Source organism: Nelumbo lutea, chromosome 1, assembly GCF_056320005.1.
Source record: "Nelumbo lutea isolate HS-2025 chromosome 1, American lotus-T2T, whole genome shotgun sequence".
Classification (NCBI taxonomy): domain Eukaryota; kingdom Viridiplantae; phylum Streptophyta; class Magnoliopsida; order Proteales; family Nelumbonaceae; genus Nelumbo; species Nelumbo lutea.
The window spans coordinates 130,618,500-130,635,635 of NC_142684.1; the positions used below are offsets into that span (position 1 = coordinate 130,618,500).

General features: G+C 42.9%; 1 long non-coding RNA gene across 1 annotated transcript; it reads right to left on the reverse strand.

Moving 5' to 3' along the window:
* Window positions 1–11,226: 11,226 nt before the first annotated feature.
* LOC148877574 (uncharacterized) lies at window positions 11,227–12,963 on the reverse strand. The gene is made up of 3 exons (XR_016110262.1): window positions 12,373–12,963; window positions 11,889–12,298; window positions 11,227–11,808 (listed from the first exon to the last, which is right to left on the reverse strand). It is a non-coding gene; the product is annotated as an uncharacterized LOC148877574 (long non-coding RNA).
* Window positions 12,964–17,136: the final 4,173 nt, after the last annotated feature.

The following is a 17,136-nucleotide window of genomic DNA, read 5'->3' on the forward strand; positions in this document are numbered from 1 at the left end:
CAAAATCCAAACGGAACGAGCACCATTCCCAATCCCAAATACGAGAATGGATGGACATCGACCAACTATTATTTAGTTGGTTGATCTCCTCTCTCACCGAGGGCATCATGGAGCAAGTTATAGGCTTATCCACTTCCACAGTGGTTTGGGGGATGCTAGCACGGAGCTGTTCTACTCATTCTTGATCTAGATCAACTTCAACTTTGGAGACAACTTCCTCAAGAAGGGATCATTGACCATCTCAGCCTATGTCCTATGAGCAAAAGCCATTGTTGACAGTCTGTCAACAGTATCTGAACTGATATCTAAATCCTGTCTTATTTTATTTATTTTAGCTAGCCTTATTAGTGAATATGAATCTATTATTACTGTTATTACCAATTACCTAATGCCAATAGTCTCGACATTGAAGATATTCTTGGTGCATTACTCAATCATGAAAGTTGGTTTAAGGAGAAATCTTGTTATTCGAATGGTAATTCTATCACTACAGAAAAAATGACTTTTAGCAGCAGTTTAAATGCCCCCAAAACTGCCTCTAAAAGTTGAACCGACTGCCGCTACAAACACTTTTAATAAGTCATGACTGCCGCTAAAAGTTGAACCGATTGCCACTACAAATACTTTCAACAACAGCTACGGCTGTTGCTAAAAGTTGAGCCTACTGCCACTATAAGTTCGGCACATGATCTTTTAGCGGCAGTTAAGGGCATCTTTAGCGGCAGCCGAGACTATCGCTAAAGATGAGTAAACCTTGATGTTCTCATTCAGATCCACCTATGAGATGGAACCACATTCTTTAAAATTAGGAGAAGCTAGAATTTGGGTAATTTAAACCTTTATTTTGATATAAAATGAAACCATTTATTAGAAAGTAGAAACAAATAAAAAACATTATATATATTTGGATGATACAAATACAAATAATGATTATTCTTTCGCTTCAAAGTTCTCTTTCCTGATAAGGATATTGATTGTATCAGTAAACATGAAGTAAAACCCATTTACAAAATTGTAATATGGCCATATATTTTTGTGATGCATATACAACAATTTGTACATCATACATCAAAAACATATGGGCAACCATATGAAAAGAATCCTTTCAACATTCCGAATCACCATAGTGTGCATGCTAATTCCATCCTCAAAGGTGGGTCTGTTTCACTTCCTTCATTAACCAGTTACGATTAAAAAGAATATCAGAAATCCATCACAAGACCTCCAAGGAAACATTTAACCCTTCTTCCTGCACAAATAGGAAAAAATTAAAATTCAAAAGTTAATAAGATGTAAGACTACCCATGAAATGCGGTTAGCAAGGAGCTAGACATGACATGCAGTTTATATATGATGAATGGTTCTAATGGTATTAGGCAAGTGTACTGATTTTGCACAAGTATTTATGAAGTTGGATTCAAGATGTGATGCCATGTTTCCATGGGTAGATCATACTACATGAACCAACAAAATCTGTAATATTAAATATAAAGTGCATGGGAAAAAGGTTTTCTAATTGGGTAGGGACTAGGGAGCTTCCTTTCGTAACTTACTCCAATTCTTCAACTGACCACATGTTTAATCCTCCATTCCAAGTCAACTTATACCCCAACTTGAAATGGTGGTTTTCCCTTTATTTATTGGGCAAATTTCAACCCAAAATACATGGCTACAGACTACATGTCCAAAATAAGCATTTTTAATAGTCAATTTTTGTAATAAAAAATAAAACTTTGAATGGTTAGTATTAGTTGAGAAAACACCAATGCAAGGTAGGATATAGGGCGGACATGAACTGAAAAATTGAACATGTGACAATCCATACTCCAAAGGTCCCCATACCTTGTGGATGGTTTTGATTAGGAGAAGTTGCCATCTTCTTACAAACAAGAAAGCTTTTGTTATCTCCCTGCACGTTGATAGATCATTCAAACAATATATTAAAGAAAAAAATAGATTATTAAGTTACAAAAGACAATACAGTTAAAGGATAAAATAACTTACAAGAAACCCTTGCCAGGGAAGCTTTCCTCTGAGGAGGAATATCAGGGCCTATGCCAATGACTCAAGGTCATCCCTTCTACTCCCTGTCCTACCCAAATGAGCATGCACTCTTGCATAACGTACTGTGCTCCTGAGAATAAAGTAGAACAGAATACTTATTAGATATAGATGGAAGCATCGGATCAAAGAACTGGCGGTCAGTACTCATCAGTCGTCAGAACGGAACAAAGGTACTCCTCTCCCCAACCCTGTTATTCGGTTGGAATGAGATGTCTCAACATTGATGAGAATTCGATAAGAACTATCCCTCATTTCCACTATATTTTCTGCATGTCAAACCAAATACACCAAGTTGTAAGCCCACCCTATTTTCTACTGTATTTTCCCTCATCATGTCAACATTGTATCCTAGCACCTACACGATTAAACCATTGGTTGGTTGTTAATCTATTTGGGAAAATAGTTCAACCTCTGAGTCATGTTTAAAAATATTGGGGAAAAAGACAAAACCATGCCCCCTTTGCAGTTTTGCTGCTCCTGGTTTTCCAAATACAGATTGCAACCTCATTGGTGCATTGGTCCTGAAGAAACCAATTTGATAGATTGGAGTGGACTTTTATTTGCATCTCCGTACTTTTACACCAATAAAAATGAAATTGCATTGTAAGTAAACAAATTAAGGGTCCGTTTGGTTTATAGTTGGAATTGGAATCGGAATCGAAATCGAAATCGAAATTCTTCGGAATCGAAATTGGAATGGTCCATTCCCAATCTGTTTAGTTTAGACAAAAATGGGAATGGAGAATTAAAATCAGCAGGAATGGGATTCCATTCCCAAGGGAGGGGTAGGGAATGGCCATTCCCTCAAATGGGGGAATGGCATTCCAGCAGGAATGGGAATGAGATTCTGATTCCACCCAACCAAACAGTCAGAATCAGAATAATCCAGACCCCTATTCCTGAAAACCAAACGGACCCTAAGCCTTCTAAAGTTCATTTAAGTTAAATTTTAATTATTCCATTTTCTTGTGTGAAGTTATGCTAATTGCATTCAATGAAAAATACAAAAAAATACATAATTGCAAACATCTATTATGATTTTCGAATCATTCTTTAGGTAGGACCATTCATTCCAGTCCAGACTCCTAGCACCTACATGATTACCGGCTTCTACAAGCCAATGTACAGGACCAAGTTGATAATCAACCAAATTGATCATCTAGCGGCTTGCATTACATGCAGATGATGCCCTAATATTACACATCAAATGATATGGATTGCTCTTTTAGGCAAGCCCAAACAGTCAGTGTAGTGGTTTGCGGCAACACCTCTGACTTAAATGATTGACCCATTTATAAAGAAGTTGGTTTTCTAGTCGCAGTTCTATTTCAAGATTAGAGATGAGATATTAGTTGTATTGTTGTTGCATCTTTAGTGGAAATTTTACCATTTGAGACCTGTGTTAGACAGTTTTTGTATGCCCTTAGCTTCAATCTGATTTGATGTACTTTTGTTATTTAGTGGAAATAAATAAAGTGCATGTTTGATTCATGTTGTTTGGTTTAATTCTGTGTAAAACCCTAAAACTGGACTTTTATAGAGACTCGTGTTAGTTTTAAATGTTCACAGCCGTTGGATAAGTCTGGGGAGATTTATCCTGCCAAGGCTGATACTGGTGTGCCACCATTTGTTGGGATGGCCTGTCTCAGCCACCAGGGTAAGACCCGAGGTACATGCAGTATGGGATTACTTGAATCCTTGAATCGGACCAGATTTACAGTATTGCCCTGGACCTTGGAGATAGATGGGCAAAACTGGAAAGTTACACCTGACCCCTAGACTCGATTATGACACTTCACTAGGTGTTGGATCATGTTGCCTTTGATATGCCAATCAGTGAGATCCTTAGCGGGGATCAAAACCTGGGTATGTTGGGGCAGTTTGAGAATTCATCTGAGTGGGTGATCATAGTGACAGAATCAGCCACTTTGTCGGACAAAGGGTAATGATCGGGAATGCACTCTCTCTGATGGAAACCAAACTGCCGGCAGTTGATTTCAATCGTTGGAATTTTGTTTTGCAAAATTAATATATTTATATATATATGTACGGTTTCAAATTGTTTGCAGATGGTTTTAATTCCCGGGATCCATGTGAGAGGAGAGTGCGGCACTGTTCCTTGCAGCCGAGGGAGAGGTCCTCTCTTGTCGGGCAGTGCTTGATCATTAAGGACTGAGAGGTTAAGTGTAAGACCATTGAGGATAATACCTGATGGGCTAATCTTGCACCTGCCCACAGTCCCTGGGTTTTTATAAGATGGCTTGGCCCAGGGACCACTTAATGTAACTGTTGGGCCCATAGGGTCCATATGATGGACTCAAGGGGTTCATTGAGTTTTTCAGTGAATTCGGCTGGGCCTTGTATTAAAGGCTGGGCCGAACCCATGTGGCTGGTGTGTAGATCAATGCTTTTGTCCCACACCATACAAAGAAGCCAAACTGGGCAGCAGATTGGAAAGAAATTAGACACTGAACACTTAATGGGCCAGAAGCCCATTTCGAGGTGGGCTGATATGATCACCCATCCTTGGGGCGAATCTGAGATTAATGTTAGTAAAAGGATTGAGCCTTTAGCCTTATCCACTCTTGGAGACCAAATTCAAATTAGATTTGAATCTGGTAACCTTCTGATAAGATCAGGAGTAAGCTAACTTTATCTGCAGATAGGATTAAGATTATCCCCTATCCAAATACTGATTTGGATTGGGATAACTCCTAATTAGGAGGTTTCTTAATCAAGAAGAAAGGAGGAGAAACCCTAACAAAAAGAAAGAGAGAAATACAACAGATTTCGAATCAAGAAAAATCACAAGAAAGGTTCCTGCGAATTGAGATCAGATCTCATACTCCAGAAAAAAAAAGGAAAAAAAAGGCAGTTCAGCCTTTTCGCCTTTAGAGTTCTCCTCCTGTCGCCGCCATCTCCTTTGCAAGATTAGATCTTTGCAGAAAAGAAAGTCAAGAAATCTGTTCTTGACATCAGTCTTGCAAGAAAGACTGAAATAGATTCAGTGTTTAGTGCTTCTAGAGGATACTTGCGAAGGATCCAGTGTGTAGGACGCACCCTGCTGGTTCTATTCCATCCACATCTGTGTCATCTTCAGCAGGAACAAATCTTGGAGCATTCTTTGGGCATGAACACCAACTTTGGGAGATAGTGCTTCTCCGGATCAGGTATATTCCTCCCATTTGTCTTTTGGTACAGATCTGGTTTGATTATGGTTCAAGTAGGATTCTTGAATATTGTATTCTAAATTTAGGGAATATGATTCCCAGTTGGGAGAAGGTAGGAAAATTTTTGAAATTCGCCCACCCATTCCGCAACCTTTATGGCGTCCATTAGATGGATCCTACCATTCTTTCAACCTGTTTGCAAGAACTAGACCCATTGTTAGATTAAATAATTAGGAATAAGACTTACTAAAAATAGATGGGAAGATAAAATTATTCGATTCCTCAACTTTGTTGGTAAATGATGAGGAGTAATTTGGCATGACTTAGCAAATTAAAGTCACGTGGACGCAATCTGCATGTAGGATGACAACTCAGCAAGGGGAGCCTAGTCAGCGGTATGTGGAGCTCGGCATAAAGTCACTTCAGCAGTAGGTCACCTCGGTGTAATACCACATCGGCGGCTAATCGAGTTTGGGGCCCAGGAACTAAAGTGACACGTAATAAATCCTAGTAGCTTCCTAGCAGACTTCTAATATTACGAGATCATACCGCATAATGGCAAGCCTTATCTTCTCCCCATCCGAATCAGGCGGCGATAATGAAGTTCATTGGCCGATACGTTACTCCTCGACTAAAGCGGAAATGGATCTCGTCCATCCAGGCCACATATCTCATAACTGTTTTGAGAAACACACAATAATTCAGCTATATAAAGGCATCAATCCCTCCATGGTCCAGGTACGCGCGATTACTTGTATCCAAGCTCTCTAGCACTTAGACTCCAGCTCGCAATCACAACACAGTACTGACTTAAGCATCAGAGCGATCTTGCTGAGTTAACCACCCCGGGTGCTCTAATCCTCTGTCTTGCAGCTTGGTCTAGTTTGCTACACCACTAAGGTCCAGATCATCCTCCAGCTAGGAGCTTCTAGATCGCGCACCATCAATTGGCACTGTCTGTGAGAAAACAATCAAAAGGTCATCCCAATTTCTTTACAATTTCAAACTCAGCCTCAACCTCAATGGCATCTTCCAACCCCAACAGTAAGGGTAACATGAACATCATTGGGGGCCAAGAGCAGCAGATAGTCACTCCCCAAGGACCCTTAGTGACAATCGGCCAGTTCACCATTCCTTTGACCATATCTGGAGTCCCATCACTGTCTACACCTCATGCTGCCCAATAGATGAGTGTTCTGCTCCCCCAGGTGAGAACCACATTCTCAGATCCTTTCGTGATTCCCCCTGGAATTGGACACTCCCAGTTTAGCGACCTCGTCCAGAGTGTCCGAATGATGTAGATTCAAATGCAACAGATTCATTAGTTCCAGCAATATTACTTTTATCAGCAGTATCAGCAGTAGTTCCCACCACTGCAACCAAACCAGCCGACGAACAACCAGCGTCAGTCCCCGCCTCGCAGGAAGAGAACTTTGCAAGTACTAGCCCCCGATTCAGGAGCACCCCGCCCCGAGGTGTTGTAGGTGACTAACGTACTCCCCCTGCCTCTCGAAGAGAAAGCTCAAGGAATAGACCTGAACCCAGCCAGCCCGAGAGGCAAAACAAGCAAATTTCCCATGTGGAGCACCGATTTGAGGTTCGAGGTGCGGGCTCCAGGAGAGACCCCTCGGTTCCTCGCAGAAGCCAGCATCAAACACATAACAAAGAGGCGGCGAAAAGAATCTCTAAACCAGCTCGCCCTACTATACGAAGTAAGATGGAAGTGCCTAACAACACGAAGGCCAACAGTACAAATGTCGCTCCACCGAAAAAGCAGCAGCGGCGACGTCGAAAGACTCGTCGTTCATCAGCAAGAAATGATCCAGCAGCAAAGCCTAACCATCCGATTGACCAAGGTCGGGAAAGAGAGGAGGTGAGCTCGATGGCCATAGGAACAACGCTTGCTCTTTTGAGCCGGCCTTCTCCCCTAACACCCGAGCTTCTAGTAGCCCCCATGCCGAAAGATTCAAGGTCCCACCACTAGATAAGTACGATGGGTCCTTTGATCCCAATGATCATGTGGGCACGTTCCAGTCCCAAATGCACCTCGTCGGGGCCGATGAGGCTTGTATGTGCGTAGCTTTCTCTACCACGTTCAAAGGAGTAGCTCGGACCTGGTACAGAAACCTGGCGCCAGGTTCCATCGAAAGTTGGGCGCAATTCATAGACATGTTCACGACCCACTTCATCACTAGTAAGAAGTGCCCGAAGTCACAGGAGAGCCTTTTGAACGTGGTGCAAAGGGAGGGAGAGTCAATCCACAACTATATCAAACGCTTCAACGAGATATGCCTATAGATACCGGACCTTGACCCAGTAGTATGTCTCACCGCAGCACGCAAAGGCATCACCCATAAAGAGTTCAAGTGGCACGTTGTAGCCAACAAACCAAAAAACATCACTGAGTTCCTCCAGTTGGCATACCAGTTTATCAGCACTGAAGAGGAAATAAACCAGAAAACTAACAACCAACCATGAGAAAAAAGGAAGAGGGAGGAAGAGGGGACGAGCAACAAGAAAAGAAAGAAAAGTAAGTCCCCCAAGTGAAGAAGAAAATCCTACAGCTCGAGAAGCAAATCCCCCTCATGAAGCTACAGGTTGAATCGGCATTCCAGGACCCCTCCAGTGGAGAGGACGAACTACTCCCCTTTGAACACAAAGCAAGGAGAGATCCTAATGGCAATAAAGGATTCCTCTATCGTCAAATGGCCACCCAGACTTCGTGGAGACCCAACGACCAGGAACTAGAATGTCTATTGTCACTTTCATCGGGACCATGGTCACAACACACAAAACTGTAGAAACCTTTGTGACGAAATTGAAGAGCTGATTCGTCGTGGATACTTGAAAAAGTACATTCTACATGAAGAAAAGGAACATGAAAACCGACAAGGAGACTAGAAAAAAAATGCCATAGAGAGTAGCAGATAGAACGAACAGCCACCTCGCCCGCTACTAGAAGAGAGACCGATCCGCAAAGTGATTAATATGATCACTGGGGGATCTATTGTAGCAGGGTGCACAGTGGTGGTGAAGATGGTTATCAATGATTTTGAAGTAAGGCGATCTTGGTTGACTCGGGTAGTTTGGCAGATATCCTCTTCAAGGAAACCTTTGACAAGCTACAATTACAACAGAGCGACCTAACAACGGCAGACGCCCCACTAGAAGGGTTCAGTGGAGAAGAAGTTAGGCCTATAGGTTGTGTCACAATACCGGTGGAAGCAGGCATGTTGCCAAATATTGTCTAGTTCGAGCACACATTCTTGGTGGTCACTACCCCATCCCCGTACAATGCGATCATAGGTTGGCTTATTATGCATGTTTTACGCGCAATAGTGTCGACCTACTACCTCGTGATGAAGTTCCCAACGGATTGCGGAGTGGGAGTAGTATGAGGCGACCAACTCGAGTCCCGGAGGTGTTATGTGGCTGCTCTTAAAAGAAAAGCAAAGATAGCAAAGAACATCAAACTGGAACGACCGATAGACTACAGTGAGGAGCAAGCTGCCCCGATGGTAGAGACGGTCCACATACCAATGTTCAAGACTGAACCGACTAAGACCCTCCAGATCGAAGCACTCGTAAGCGAACCGCTACAAAATAAACTAGTAAGTTTTCTACTTAACAATTTAGATGTTTTTGCCTGGTCTGCGGCAGAAATGCCCGGAATTGACCGTCGTGTCATAACTCACAAACTGAATGTGGACCCTTTAGTTAGGCTAGTTCCACAAAGAAAACGCAACCTCGCCCTGGAATGGTGGAGGGTAGTCGATGAGGAGGTCGGGAAGCTGCTCGCTGAAAACTTCATTAGGGAGGTCTATTATCCTAGCTGGGTCGCAAACCCAATGCTCGTAAAGAAAGCCAATGGCAAGTGGTGCATGTGCGTTGACTACACTGACCTGAACAGAGCCTGCCCAAAGGATTGCTTCCCCCTTCCCAGAATTGACTGCCTGGTAGATGCGACCTCAGGGCACGATTTGCTAAGTTTCATGGATGCCTACTCTAGCTATAATCAGATCAGGATGGACACGGCTGACCAAGACAAAACTGCCTTTGTAACCGAAATAGGGCTATACTGCTATAAAGTTATGCCCTTTGGTTTGAAAAACACAGGAGCAACCTTCTAGTGACTTGTAAATAAAATTTTTGAGCCTTTGATTGGAAATAAAGTGGAGTGTTATGTTGACGACATGGTTGTAAAGACCCAGTTCTCTGAATCTTTAATTAATGATTTAGACGTTGTTTTTCAAATTTTAAGAAAATATAATATGAAATTAAATCCGAATAAATGTGTCTTTGGAATCACTTCGGGAAAATTTTTAGGCTACATAGTCAATCGGCGTGGTATCGAAGCCAACCCAGAAAAGATAAAGGCAATTATGGACATGAGTCCACCTCGGAAAATAAAAGAAGTCCAGAGGCTGATTGGTTGGGTAGTAGCCCTAAGCCTGTTCATGTCTAAGTCAGCAGGTCGATGCCTCCCCTTTTTTAAAGCCATTAAAAAGAATGAGACTTTCGAATGGACTGAAGAATGTCAGCTCACGTTTGACGAGCTCAAAAGGTATCTAAGTACCGCCCCAGTTTTAACCCGAGTTGAGGAAGGTGATCTCTTGAAGCTGTACCTCTCCGCGAGTGATGAGGTAGTCAGCTTGGTACTAATTAGGGAGGTAGACCGGGTTCAACGGCCCATCTGCTATGTAAGTAAGGTACTGCAGGACGCAGAGACCATATACCCCAACATCGAGAAGTTGGCGTATGCGCTAGTGGTAGCAGTTCAAAAATTATGCCCCTACTTCCAAGATCATACCATTGTTGTCCTTATGGATAGACCTCTGAGGCACATCCTACTTAAACCCAAGGTGTCCGGGAGGTTGACGAAATGGTCCATCGAGCTCAGTGAATACGACCTCCGGTACGAAACATGACCAGTGATAAAAGCCCAAGTCTTGGCAGACTTCGTAGTAGAATGCACATTCAGCACACTAGCCCCTGAACTGATTGAACCCGTTCGCACGTCGGAGGCAACAACCAATGCGGCACCGGTCCCAATCATAGTAGTACCGACCTAGGATGAGGAGCCCTGGATCCTCCATGTCGATGGCTCGTCTAACCAATGAGGAAGTGGAGTAGGATTGATACTGTATAGCCCGAACGAGGTGAAGCTAGAGTATACTCTCCGGTTTGGATTCGAGGCATTGAACAACGAGGCGGAGTATGAGATGCTAACTTCCGGGCTCAACTTAGCAAAGAAGATGGGAACGAAGCACCTCATCGTCTGTAGTGACTCTCAACTAGTAATTAACCAAGTCAATGGTGAATACGAAGCTCATGACTCGACCATGGCAGCCTACTTAACCAGAGTCAGAATGATCCTGTCGAGCTTCCGCTCCTACTTCATCAATCAAATCCCAAGGTCCAAGAATGTCGAGGCTGACGCTCTGTCACGACTAGCAAGTATGAGCGACAACACTATGCGAACTGTGTACATAGAAGACCTACCTCGGCCCAACTTTCTCAGTGGGGCAGAAGAGGCCTTTCCCGTATTGCAAGTAGAACCGAGTTGGATTGACCCACTCGTTGATTATCTACTCCACAAGACCCTACCTGTAGAACGCAATGCAGCTCGGAGGGTAGAGCGACAATTGGCCAACTATGTCCTCATAGATGAACAACTGTATAGGAGATCGTGATATCCAGCTCGGGAGTAATCTATACTTAGAAAAAATTCACTCCTATTTGGTTTAGCTCGCCAGCTCGGGAGAAATCTATACTTAGAAAAAAGTTCACTCCTATTTGGTTTTGCTCGCCAACTTGGGAGTAATCTACACTTAGAAAAATTTGCACACAAAGATTGCAAAACATTTATATTTCATTGATAAAGAACTTTAAGTACAAAAAAATAAAAAACTGAGAGAAAGATTACAATTAATCGAGCTCGGAGGCTCGGAACATTGAGCATTACAAGTAGGCCGTCATCCTTAGTGGAGACTTTTGTAGGGGGATCTGTCTCCATATGGTCCTCGGCAGCACCGATCTCCTCTCCCTCGTAATCAAGTAGGTCGTCATCACTCTCCGCTTCGAAGTTCGGATCCTTTGCAACTTCAATGGCCATCTCCTTGGTGATCTTCGATGTGGTGATGGCACTAAGATCGAGGTGAGAAAATTCACATCAGGTCAACCACCTACTGAGCTAGAACCCCTTGCGGTAGCCCACTACCCCTACCTCTACCAACCTTTCCCGAAGCTCCACCGAGGACTTGTACTCCTCAATTGCCTTAACCTTGGCCTCCTCCATCGCGTGAAGCAGGAGCTCAGTTCATTCCTTCACATGGGCCTCGAGGTTCTTGATCTCCCTCTTCAATGCCATTTCACGCTCTTCGAGCTCCTTTTTCTCTGATATCAGAAGAGTTAGCAGGTCCTTCTTAGCTCATGCATCGTTCTTCAGTTGGTTGATTTCATTGCGAGCTAAGTTCAGTTCGGCGTGGACATTTCGGGAAGACTCCTCGGCTTCGAGAGCCCGCTTTAGGTTCACCTCGGACTGGTAAGCGAAGGCATGGATGGAAGAGTTCACCTACCAAGGGAAGAAAACGAATATCAGTATACGGAAAATCTAAGTACAAGACAATTTGAAAGACAAGTTCAAGAACATACCACCATACAATGTGTGGCCGCTTGGGCCCTGAGCTGAGCAACTGACAAGTTAGTCCAATGAGCGATCTCCTTAGTGAACACCGCGTCCTTTCTCTTGAGAAGGCCGAACTTCAGAGTCAAAATGCTCCGAACTAGAGCATCGCTACCCAAAGAAGTGGCGATTGCTAGGACAGACTCTAAAGACGTAGCCTACTCAGGCATGCGGGGTGAGGTGGCCTTACCCGAGTCCTCCTCGACCAAATCGATTACGAGAGGCTGCTCGACAACTGGTGGGTGCTCGGACTCAGGAATTACAGCCTTAGTTGTGGTTGCTTCAGTCTTGACGTGAACATTTTTGGAGGCTTTCTTCTTCTTCTTCCCCTTCTTCATGCTCCCGAAGAGCTCATCGGTAGGGATGTCGTCCATGGAAGCTGTGATAAAAAATGAGCTAAGTCAGATACAATACCGAAGTAAAACGAATAGAAAAAGTACAAAAAATAGAGACCTGCCAAGAGGACTTAGGCCGGCTTGCACAAGCTTCTCCTCGGTTACGAAATTTTTGAATTTCAGGCTGAGATCGGCCCAAGATCAGACCTCCTCCCTTGTCTTCAAGTCTAGTCTAACGCCGGGGTCTTGGATGGCTGCCCTCCAGTGAGTCGGGAAGGGCCACCCCTCAGTGTTGCAGATCACAAAGTAACGCCTCTTCTAGGCTGAGACCTTATTAGGGAGATCGTGCAACAGTTTGTAATCAGGACAAGGAGACAAGAAGTAAGTTTGCCTGTGCTCGGGCAAAATGCAGGATGAGTTTTTCTTAATGGAAAGGATCGAAGAGAAGACGTCGAGGTCAAGGGGATGGTTGCAATCATGGAAAAGAGAAATGGTCCCTACGATATTACAGATAGAGTTCGGGTGTAGTTGGTCTATGGTAATGTTAAAGAATTTAACGATCTCGATTATAAGAGGGTGAAGTGGAAGACGCAAACCGACTACGAGCTGCTCCTCGAAAATCACAATCTCGTTGTGATCATGATCCCAAGGAAAGTTGCCTAAGGTGATGCTATATACAAGGTCGTTAGGGAGTCTGTACCAGGCTACTAAGGCTAGGAGCCTGTTCGCCATCATTATCGATGGGCTGAAGTTGTCTGGCAGCCGACCTCGATGTGAGGTGGAAGCTGATTTACCATAAGCCTCTCATTCTCGCCGAGGTGAGTCTACCTTGGGTGGACTGAGGACCACGTCCTATCCTGAAGTGACCACCTCGATAGGACGAGGATCCACGATCTGAGCTGAGGTACCCACCTCAGCCCCAGCGGACTCGCCATTCCCATCTAGAAGACTATCTAAGTTAAGGCTAGACATATTAAAGGAAAGGACAATGGAATCAAAGGGAAAAAGCAAAGGAAGGTGGACTCACCAAAAGGAAGACCGAAGAAAAGGAGGCGACCTCAGACCTAGAAAAGGCTAATACCGAACTAGAAGACATGAGCGCGACCTCAAAGATTGTGGATTTGCGGACTTGTGGTGAAGAAAATGGGCCATTTGGCCCCTATTTAAAGCCAGTATATCTGGGAATCAACGCTCAAGATCAACATGATCCGATGGCTCCTAGGAAAACCGGTTGCATGCCCCCTGAGGTTGAAATCAATTTAGCGTGTGTTTTGACGTCCGCGGAGTCTACAAACGGCTTGACGTCTGCGCATACCAGGTACACGATCTGGGTTACTTCCTGGTTCAACCGAACGGTCGAACAGATCTGACCAGCGACTCCCCCTCCACATCACCTAGATTCCGTGCCAAATCCACCTAAGCTCGTTGTGAAGTCCCTGCACTGGGTAAGGACCTCTACCACGAGGAGTGGGGGGCAATTGATGAGGAATAATTTGGCACAACCTAGTAAATAAAAGTCACATGGACGCAATCTGTATGTAGGATGAAAACTCAGCAAGGGGAGCCTAGTCAGTGGTATGCAGAGCTCGGCGTAAAGTCACTTCGGCATAAAATCACCTCGGCGGCTAATCGAGTTCAGAGGCCCAGGAACCGAAGTGACACGTAATAAATCCCAGTAGCTTCCCAGCAAACTTCGGATATTGCGGTATCATATTGCATAACGGCAAGCCTTATCTTCTGATGACGAAGGGCTTCGCTTTGGCGCCTGTAGCCAAGTGTTTTCTCACTATAGCTTCTAGTGTGTAAGAGTCGACGACGACTAAAGATTTACTAGAGGAGAAGATTCAATGATGGCGAGCTCGTTTTGCTACATATGATAACTAGTCGAAATTCCCGGATCCTTAGAAGCTTGTTCGATAGAATGGAGCTCCGGTAACTGACAAAATCTCCAATCACAAAGAGGCAGAGTCTAATCGAAGCTTTCTTATCTAAAGATGCACATTTCGATGGGATTGTCCATCATTAGTTGCTCATCGAATGGCTCGGGTTTGGGGAGTATTATCTTCTGCGAGTTGATGAAGCTGAAAGAACAATTTGGTGGTTGATCTCCATCTGCATCGCAATCAATCATATTTTTGTTCCGAGGAGGCGTGAGAGAGTCACTGAAGAAGCTGAAAGCCACAGAATCTGACATCGAAATTAGTGGAATTCCGATATCAAATGGAGTAATTCCTTGATTTATGTTGGATGTAGTGGGGAAATGGAAACCCGCCGCCCCTGGGATGTTGAGGTTGAAGAAACCATCTTCGTTTCCCGGTCCAGTGAAGGCAGTAGGCAAAAGAAAGCCAGATGCTTCAGCAACAGAATTTGATGCCACGTTCCTTGTTCACACTTCACACAATTCGCAGTTGTTGGAGACAACAAAACCGAAAATACAGAAACCTTAGGAAATAAAATGAAGAGATGAACAAGGGATATCTCCTTACTCCTTCCAATCGTATTCACTGTTGAGATTTAAAGAGAGCGAAGTACAAAATGACAATGGAGGGATGGAAAGCAGTGCTGGGAGAAATGGGATAAGCTGATGGCCGAGTACAAGGAGGTTTCTTTGACGAGTCTTCTCCAGTAACGTTGTCGGACGCGGAGGCGGAAGCGGAGGTAGGCGGAGGCATTGCCGGAGGTGGGTGAAGACGGCGAAGGTAGGCGGAGGTGTTGTCGGAAGTTGCCGGAGGCGATAATGGGCGGTGGTGATGATAAATGAATTGGAAGAAGAAGAAGAAAAAAGAAGATTAACAGTATTTTTGTCTTTAATTGATATTATTTTTAAAAAGTTTATTTATATTTAAAATTTTATTAAAAGTATAATTTTTATGGATAATAGGGTCCAAAAATTGTCCTTATCCGCCATAATCCCTTTTATTTTATTTTTTGACAAACACCATTGTTAAATACATTTTTTTGCCAATTCCGTTTTTTTGCTGATGTACTGTAACACATCAGCAGAAATGAATCGGCCCTGAAACGCATGATGCGAAACTCTTACTTAGTGACCACAATGCAAAACAAGGGCCAATTTACAATTAATGTGTTTTTATGGTGGAAAAGAGCGAATGTCAGTAGTCGGAACAACGCCGGCAACCAATAATTTTAGCAAAATTGGTCCATTTAGACTTTCATGGTCAGTGGTCATTAATGGTCTTGGGTAAAAATGATCCCCTGTCTTTAATGGTTTGGGGTAAACAGGTTAGAAGCGATAAAACACCAATGGAATAGGGGAAGTTGTGTGGAAGAAGTTGGTGATCGGAAAACATACCTTGGATTTTGTAATGGGGGTGAAGGGATGCCCGGAAGAAACCGGTGCTCCGCCCCTATTTTTTGAATCTCCATGATCAAGTTGTGAGTTAAGTTCAAATCAGACCCTAAATCTCCACAATGAAGCTATAAGTCAAGCTCTAAATGTCCATGACTGTGATTCGGTGTTCTGCTCCTATTTTTTAATGCTAAACTTGAATTGAAGGGAAAAACGTTTTAACTGATTAACCTTATATTGGAAAATACAGAGGGTAAAATGACGCTACTGTGATTGACTTGAAATTGGAAAGTGATGAAAAAACAGACAGGAAAAGAGTAGTCGTGGTTTTTCCCTATATCTCGAATTCTTGTAATACTCGTAGAGTCGTGATTGATTGAATGACACCTATGAACATGAGTTAATTACGTTGAATTAAAAAATAAAAAGAAATCAAAATTTAAAAAACTAGGAAGGGAATTTTAGACCAAAAGATGCCATGTATATATATAGTACTATTGGTTATGATTGTTGCCACGCTTCTATCTTGCCGCTCGGTCAGGGTGTAATAGGCACGTTAGGTAAGCACAATAATTGACACATGTCCTATTTAATGTGTCTTTCATCCAAATGTTTTTTTTTCATTAGTGAAAATTATCTATTATTTTATTATTTTTATCAAAATAATTAAAAATAAAAAATAATAAAAAAGAAAATGTAATGAATTTTAATTCTCAACATGTTTAGGTTTTCATTTTTCATTGTTTTTATTTTTAATTATTTTGACAAAAATAATAAAATAATGAGTATTTTATGTCTAACAAAATAAAAACATTTGGATGAAAGACGTATTAAGTGGGACATGTGTCACACAACTATTAAGTGCTCACTCATTATACTTACCTAATATGTCTACTACATCCCTACCCCTCCTTCAGTACCTCAAAGTGTGATATATATGCGGAGTGCCCATTGGTGGTAGATTGAGTTATAGGGAATGGGACCTGTGAGGCGTACGGCTTAAGTCTCGTCCAACTATGGCCCCGATTCCTACTACAGGAACATCACCCCAATTCTTATTTTATTTTAATTTCTTCTAATCACCCCCACACAAAGATGGTCAGAGGGTCAGCCAACTACTAATGGAGAGATCACAGGCCTGTTGCTGCCCTCTTCACTGGACAAACACCACCTCCACCATTACTTCCACCTAGATTGGTGCCTATTTGCTTACTCACCAAAAGTACCTATCAGTCCTATTGGTTGAGGAAAAAAAGTAATAAAATAAATTAGGAAAGGGTAGTTTGGACATTTAAAAAACTTTAAATAGCTAAGTGAGAATCTTTTTGATGTTAATTGATGGAATGCCAACAGAGGGGTCTTTGTCTAATGGACAAAGTTCAAGGGGGTCTTTTCCACTGACCCTATAGTACAGGGGGTCCTTGTAATTTACCCAATTAGAATTGCCTAACTCAATTAGAGTTGGATCCATTTGCACCCCTACTAATTAACTAGTATATCTGTTGTAATACTGTGTGAAGTATGGTTTTCCCTTTCTAGAATAGTTGGACTTGATAATTTAGAAGATTAGCC